Source organism: Primulina huaijiensis, chromosome 2 (genome assembly GCF_012295235.1).
Source record: "Primulina huaijiensis isolate GDHJ02 chromosome 2, ASM1229523v2, whole genome shotgun sequence".
NCBI lineage: Eukaryota > Viridiplantae > Streptophyta > Magnoliopsida > Lamiales > Gesneriaceae > Primulina > Primulina huaijiensis.
The window spans coordinates 19,467,451-19,476,510 of record NC_133307.1 but is presented as its reverse complement, the minus strand read 5'-3'; positions in this window follow the sequence as shown (position 1 = coordinate 19,476,510).

The following is a 9,060-nucleotide window of genomic DNA, read 5'->3' as shown; positions in this document are numbered from 1 at the left end:
TTGATAGGCTCGAAATAGTTAATATTTTATTTTCATATTTCCCATTATTCTAACCTCCGATATGTTTAATTGACACATTTTTGTGTAATTTTATTATAGGAGGAATTTTCACGGTCTTGGAGCAAAATTGAGTTAAAAAGGGCGATATTTATCACATTTGAAGTTTCCAAGATATAGTTTGAAAGAAAATGGCCAAACCAGAAGAGGTCCGGGAATAAGGCGTGGCCACGCCTTGTGATGATGTTGCAGCTGCCAAAAAATTGCAAGGAGGGAAAATCTAGATAAAATATTATCTAGTATTTTATATTTAAGAATTAGGGTTAATTAAAGATTAGTGGGTTGTTTAGCAAAAATTTAGACCCAAAAAGCCCACTACTCAAAAGACCACAGCCGCAGCACAAGAAAAAAACAATCAAATTGGAAGAACTCTCACCACCTTTCCATCTCCATCACACGTGAAGAGAAGCTGAAGGCGCAAGGACTTCCAGATTTTTCCCAACAAATTAGTTTGCATTTTTTTCCTATTGTTATTTATTTTTTATGGATATTGTAGATCAAACTATGTTAGGCTAATTTTCTTAGTCTGATTCAAGGGATAGTCTACTATTTTAATTTTATCACTGTGAGGTTTTTGCACTTTAATTTAATATTTGTATTTTGTTCAAGTATTCGTTGATTTCTGATTTTATTTATATGAATGTTATACATCAATTAATCTGACAATTTAATTTGATGTATGATTTTCTAATGCTAACCATGAATTCAGTGATCCGTAATTGTCATGAACGATTGGTACGTGAGTAGCAATAGGTTAGATGTGTTTGCTATCATAACATGTGTAATCTAAATAAATCGACGGAACTAGATCTCTCAATTGTAGCTATCTCGGTTGTTAGATTTTAGGATTAACTGTTTTCGCGAAACTAAAATGCTATCTTTAATTAATATGGAACGCTATCGTGCCCAGTTTATTATTGGTAAGTTTTGACTGGATGCTGGGTTTGGTCAATTAATTTAGAAAAACACAAGAATTTTAGCGGCTATCCCTATTATTCTAAAGTTAATTGCTTGAAATAACATGAATAAATGATTGGTTAACCGATGAACAGTGAGATAATTAGATAGTAGAACTCCCTTGAATCAGTATTTTCTCATAATAAATTCTTCACTTTATTTTCGTCGATTAATTTTAAATTCTAGATTCAGTATCTTTTGTTGGGTAATTTTAGTTTAGGTTATTTTATTTAGTAATTATCAAAACAAATCCCCCATTTTTAATTTTATTATCAAAAGAAATAAATCTACCGTTCCCTGTGGATTCTACCCTACTCACCATTACACTAATTTTACTTAAAAGAGTAGGAATTAATTTGGTGGTCAACAACATCACACCACATATCTCGACTAACTATCCAGAAAATGAAAAAAGAGGTATTAAACGCTTCGATCCAACTCCGGATATTGAAGAAGCAATTTATTACCAAGATCTTATTCAGGTATACTGATTTGAGGACATTGCCTCAGATGAAAGTATATATGAAGAAGAAGTTTTAAGTCAGGGAGAATCCGATGGAACTGAATCGGAATCTGACTAAAGACGAGGTGTTTTGACACGAAACACATGAGGATTTGTCTGGGTTCTTTAGCTAGACAACAATATCTAATAACATGGTCCAAAAGATCATGAAAGAAAATCCTAGTTTACAGAGATATCAAGGATTCTCTGCAGGATAGGTAGAAAAGTTCTTAGAAAATCTTGGCCTAAGAAACAGAAAGCATCATCTGATCTATAAAGTTTCCAGAAGGGAAATGACAGTCCCAATGGAACTTACTGGAAATAGAATGGAGATGCAATTAATTCTTTCTGAAGAAATTAAGGAGGAATTAAAAAAACTCAAAATCGAAGTAGCAAGGACTATGTCCTGGATTCATATTGGAGCAATCCAGATTATGATAAAAGCTACTTTCAAAGAAAGTATAGATTCACCCATTGATATTGATATATGCGATAAAGAATGAGGAACCTTCAAGATTCAGTGCTGGGAACTATCTCAGGAAATCTCTGTGCAGGAAAGATTGTAGGAGTTATCTATCCAAGGATAGCCTACAACCTGGCAGATCGAGATTTTAGCCGAGCCTTGACATTACATCAAAATTTCAAGGAAAAAAGGCTGATGAAGGAAAGTAATAGACCATATTATATTACTTATCAGATTTCATATGCTCTATCTAATACACATAATTCAGAATTGTTTATTAGAAATGAGTTCATTGAAATACCTGAGATATTTGGAAAAGTTGCTCAGGCAATTTATCCAGAACGAATTGAGTTTCCAGTAATACAGGAAACAGACATCCAAATACAAGACAAACCGATTCTACAAAAGAATCAAAGTCTTGGATTGGAATCCAGAAGACCATCTTTTCAAGGAGATAGGATTACAAGTTACAGATGGAGAAAAACCCCTGTCCAAGAAACCCAACAGGAGCTAAAAAGTTTTTCAACAATAGGAAAGCTTAGATGCCCAGAAGGGTGGAAGGAAGTCGAAATAGTATTTGATATTACGAAACAAAAGAATCAATTTTCTTGTACTACCATCTACTATTTAGAACAACCTATGATAGGAACTTACCAAGGAATGATCCAAGTTGGAGAATTGGAAGTTCATATCACAGGGATTCCAGGAAAAGAACCAGATCAAGTGGTTCTTAGACTAGAGTTTCTCGAGGAACATAAACCTTGGAAACGTCTAGAGTATGGAATGGAGTTTATGACAGAAGAAAAGATGTGAAAAATCCAATGAACACAAGTTCATTCTCCATATACATTCCAGTATGAATGTTATATGAACAATATAATGCAGAATATTTTGCTGCTTATATTGATTCAGGGGCTGGAATCTGTACAGCAAAACGAGGAGTTTTTCCAAATAATTTGGAAGAAGAATTAACAAAGATTGCTGGAAGAGATTTTTCCAGAAGAATCTTAATCTTATGTAAAGGGATTAAGATGACTGAAATCATGATTGGAGGTGCTGGGCAAACACCTTGGTACAAGGTAAAGACACCACCAATTTATTTTCATGATACAGGAGCGGATATTTTGTTAGGAAACAATTTCCTACAAATGTTCAAATCCTATACTCAAGAAAATGAGACTAGAAAATTAGTGTTTACATCTCCTTGTAACCACAAAATTATAGTCAAGAGACTAAGAGAGGCATTTTACAGAAAATTGTCAATCCAGTTTCGCAGCAAGCGTGGTGATTCAGGACAACTTCTGAACCAAAAAATGAAAGATTTTAGAAGGTTTGGAGAAACAATGCTCCATTTTAGAGGAGATAAAAAGCTCCAACCAGAAGAAATAGAATACCTTAAGATAACTCTGCATAAAAATGAAGTAGAGTTTGAATCTAAGGTATCCTTAGAAGATGTCAAGAAAAGGATCAAAGAAAATTACAATGAAGATCTTTTGGCATGGTGGGACAGAAATCAACTCAAAGCTTGCCTTAAAATTAAGGAAGGCAAAGAGTATGAATTTGTCCGTTGCAAGCCTATCCCAATGAATCTCATTTATCAAAGGGATATGCAGATTATAATCAAGGAACATTTGAACCTTGGTTTAATCAAAGCAGGAATGCCATCATATAGCAGTCCAGGTTTTCTGGTAAGAAATCATGGTGAGATAAAATGAGGAAAACAAATATTAGTTATTAATTATCAAGAAATTAATAAGATTCTGGAGTTTGATGGGTATTTTATACCTAGTATAGAACATCTAATAAGTTGCATACGCAATGCCAAGATATTCTCTAAGTTCGACAGTAAGTCTGGAATTTTACCAGATTAGGATGCAAGAAGAAATCAAGAAATTCACAGCTTTCTCTACACCACAATGACATTATATTTGGGAGGTATTACCAATGGGATTGGCTAATTCACCTCAGATATTTAAAAGAAAGATGGATAATCTTTTTAAAGATTATTTTAAGTTTATGTTTGTTTATATTGATGATGTTTTAATAGCGTCTAAAGATATGAATGAACATGTTAAGCATTTGTAGATTTTCTCTAATGTTTGTAAAAAAGAAGGACTGGTTTTATCTGAAAAGAAAGCAGTCATTGCAACAAGGAAAATCGAACTAAGAATAGAAATCGATGAGTCAGGAATAATTCTGCAAGAACACATAGTAGAAAAAGTGCAGAATTTTCCAGAAAGTCTCAAAGACAAGAAGCAACTTCAAAGTTTCTTAGGAGTTGTTAATTTTGCTGGGATGTTTATAAAAAACCTAGCAAAACACAGGAAAGTGTTTAGTCCATTATTGAAAAAACATGCTAGATTTATATGGACGGATGAACACACAAAGAGAATATGCCAATTAAAGGAGATTTGTAAGAATCTTCCAAAAATGGCTATTCCTCAAGATGAGGATGATCTGATATTGCATACCGACGCCAGTGATCATTGGTGGACATCAGTTCTTACTAAGCTCACACCAGATGGAGAACAACCATGCAGGTATTTTAGTGGTTTATTCTCAGATGCAGAGGCCATCGGATGTCATATCAACGAGAAGGAATTTTATGCAGTAAAAAGGGCTTTTGAGAAATGACCATTATTTTTACTTGCAAATAAGTTCACTTTGAAAGTTGATAACACACAGGTAAAAGCTTTCTTAAGGAATAGAATTGAGTCTAAACCTGAGAAGGCCAAATTATTAAGATGACAAGAATTATGTCAAAATTACATTTTTGATATTGTGATAATTAAATCTCATGAAAACATTCTTGCAGATTTTTTAACAAGAGATGGACAGCATTGACATTGATGCTATTATCAAGATGCAGAGGCATTTGAGGAAACACCTTGAAATGCTTCAAACTGAGTTTAACAAGTTAACACCGAACGCAGAAGTTGCGGGAAGGATTCAACAAGCTGATAAGAGAATTGTCTCTGATCGAATCACAGGATGTTTACAGGCATATACTCAGTTATGGTCTGTAATGCAAAGGCCTATCCTCCAAGGCATTGAGAAACCATTGGTTTCCCAAATTGAGAGTTTTCGCGTACATGACTCTATACCTGGAGCAGGGGATTCAAGTACCCCTAGCACAAGTGTTAAGTCGGGATCATCTCCAGATGAGTCGGCTGAAGCAAAGATTGAGACTTCAGATCTTTATCTCGAGTCCTCAAGAGTCAAGGCAACCCTTCACCTCGGTGATTGAAGAGGGAGAGATCAACCTTAGGCCTCGTACTGACAAAGGCAAAACTAAGGCTGGTACTAATGAAACTGCAATTTCTCCATTTCAGGTTTACCAACAGAATTGGGAGAAATTAAAAACAAGAATTGGCATTAAACCAGCCACCAACCGGGTTGATGTTTCAGGAAAATATCCGAGGATATGATGAAACCTAATTCATATCCCAAGGAGGTCAAAGCCTGGTATGAATTCGGGGATCTTGCCTCAGTTTATACCACATCACCCAGCTTTCCAGAAATTTCAGGACTACCCAAATGGATTCAGGAAGCTGTTCATGAAACTTGGGCGAATAATGATTATTTGTCCAGAGGAGATGTTTTGGAGCTGTACTTTTTCAGTGCAGCACCAGAACCTGCAGGGAAAGGTTCACATGAAGTCTTTCATTTCATCAAGTTAAGGAGGCCAGATACAAATATTCAGAAATTTATCAAAGATCCTCCAACAGAAGAAACACCCATGGTCGCTTCAATTACTGAAGATGATATTTCTACCAGAAGAGCTTGGGGTATATGGGTCTGTCTCACAGAGATGGACAAAGTCAAGTTTCCATTTAAGTTTTATCAAAATTCTTTAAATGGATCATTCCTGTTAAATATTATGACAGGAAAGACAACAAGTTTTGCAGAATATTTATTCGAGAAGAAAAGAAATTTTCTATGGAACAGCAAACTGCCGGCCAGTAAAGAGACTCGCCGAAAATTCTTTAATATAGCACATATAGGAAGATGGTCAGAAAACATCTGTCCTGAATGCCAGAATCAGAAAGAACCGGAGTTCGGTAAAGGTTTCAAACTGAGATCTGATCGGAAACATTTTACCGAAACAAGGACAAGTGGGGAAGGACTACAATCACATTTTCCTCGAGGAAACAAAAAGCCAAAGATTCCTCGACAAAATTAAAAAGGACATGTGACCAAACCCACTAAGAAAAAAAAGGACCACCATGTGAGTGGAATAACAAGAACCACCATTAATGAGTGGTAAAAAAACACAAAGACCACCAATAATAGGTGGTAAAGGACAGAGTAACATTGAATACCTTATCTTTAATAAAAAAAATCCAATAAAACAAGAAATCTGGACCCAATCCCAACTATAAATAAGGGTAAATGGAACCAGTAAAACCACATCAGAACGAAACTTAAGGATGTATTTCACATATCTAAAAGTTTCGAAAAGAAGAATCAAGAAATATAGAGATCAGCTGGAACCTCTCCGATATATCATTATGCATTACAAAGAAAAAAGAGACGAGGTTTCAATATATATCTTACAAGCTCATCTCTACTAGTATTGTAGAGAAATAAAAGAAGAAGAGAAGTCGATTTCTAGATTAATGATCTAGAAAAGGACATTTCAAATGGAGGGACCACCTCAATGGACCACTCAACCACTACATGGTCCATGAGCAAGCTGTAAAGGCTTATCAAGATTTGGAATCCGAATTTCAAATCCGAAGAAGCCTTCTATAAATAACGCAGGAAGAAGGAAGTGAAGATCATCGAACATTTTCCTCATTTCTTTCAAAATCAATTGTAATATTTCTCTTTCTAGTTTATGTGTTTTTCAAGTTCGGCTACTATAAGTAGCTAAACAAGTTTCTCCTCCTCTACAGGAGGTTTCAATGTAATAATAAATGTTTGTGTTTGAATAAAGAGATTTTGGCTCTAGCACCTCTTATGTATTATTTTCAAAATTTTATCTTTTACTGTACACCCTAAGGTAGGAAACGAATTAGGGTTGCGCCAAGTGCTGTTGAAAGAATCTGCGTCGGTAACTATCGGTTGCGATCGTGTGGTTGGACTGTGAGGAGCAGTTCATAAAATACGGTGGATATAACCCTATAGTACTCCGGTCAAAGAGGTAAAAGATTTAATTTATTTTACGGAAGCATGATGGGCCTTTAGGTTTAAAAGAAAAATCAATTACTAAAATAAGAGGATAAGAGTATTCTTGAAAATTTTAAAATATTGGGGAGCTAAAACAAAGAATTGAAGGGATAGGGAGTAAATATAAAGTTTAGAAGGAATGTAGGGAGTTATTGAAAGTTTGCCCATAAGTTAATAAAATAAAANATCAAGGGTTGAAATAAAACTTGATATTATCATATGAGAATTTAACAATAATATAAATAAATAATGTTAATTTAAGAAGGATTCTTGATAAGATCAACAATCAACTTTTATAAATATGATATGAGAGTCATGGAAACAGGAGACACAATTTTGCAAACTGGGGTTTGGCGAAAATCCTCCATCCTCTTCTAGCAATATTTCGGCCATCTCTAAGAAATTGGAAGAAAGATTTCGGCCAATCATAGTCTTCCGCCGCCGCCTCCTACAGTTGCACCAACTCCGGATTTTGGAAATTCGGACGATCTAGTCTCAACAAAGAAATTGTTTGCGATTACTAGTGCAATCCAAACAAGGTACACAATAACTTATCGTGAACCTAATTAGACGATCATAAGGAGGAAGATCTGTTCGAAGAGATTTACAAGAAAGACTATTCCCGCTTGAAATCTGGAATAGTTTGGAGCTAGCGTTTTATATGCAAAGGTAACAATCTAAAAACTTTATGAATATTTATTTCATACGACGCCCAAGGAGCATTTCAAACGTCGAAACAAAATTTTTTAAAACTTATGATGTGCCTTGGATGTGAGAAAACGATGATCTAACAAACTTATCGACTTCATGGAAGACGTTCTATCATTGCCAATCTTGTATTGGTATACCGTTGGTTATACTTAATGAGTAAAAATTAAGCAAAGATGGATAGAAACTCGCAACAAAAATATTAAAGAGAAAACCGACGCTCCAAGCAACGGGGGAGGTGCCTTAGCTTCTCTTTTGTGCCCTGGAATTTCCAGGGCAGCAAGGGAGATTCCTAGACACCTGTAAAGAGGCGTCTCAGTGCTTTTTTGATGCCCTGAAAATTCTAGGGCAGAAAGAGAAGCGTCTAAGCGCACATAAAATTTGGACGATCTAGTCTCAACAAAGAAATTGTTTGCGAGTACTAGTGCCCCTAGTAAACAAAATTCGGACGATCTAGTCGAAACAAAATTTTTTAAAACTTCTGTTGCGCTTTGGATATGAGAAAAAGATGATCTAACAAACTTATCGACTTCATGGAAGACGTTCTATCATTGCCAATCTTGCATTGGTAAACCTGTTGGTTATACTTAATGAGTAAAAATTAAGTGGATAGAAACTCGCAACAAAAATATTAAAGAGAAAACCGACGCTCCAAGCAACGGGGGAGGTGCCTTAGCTTCTCTTTTGTGCCCTGGAATTTCCAGGGCAGCAAGGGAGATGCCTAGACACCTGTAAAGAGGCGTCTCAGTGCTTTTTTTGATGCCCTGAAAATTCTACGGCAGAGAGGGAAGTGTCTAAGCACACATAAAATGACGCCTATGCACCCGACAGCGTTGATTGATGGAAAGTTACGAGTTTTCATGATACCCGACATACACATGATTTTTTTGATGAATTTAATTAGTTTTTTGAATGAAGGGACACGTCTTGTGTGAAACAACTTCTATAAATACATTATTAAAGACAAGAAGAAAGCACTTTTGAGAAAAAAAAAATTTATCATAAGATTTTCATGCACCTTTGCATTTATTTTGAGTGTCTTCTTCTTATTTCTTCTAGAAAAGAGATTTAATATCATTTTATGGTTATGAAACTTGTGATTTGTAGTGCTACTATCATAAGTTGGAAGTCAATGTATTTTGAGATACGATTGTAATATTCTATGAACACCAAATCCGGGGCAAATTTCTTGCCTCGAATT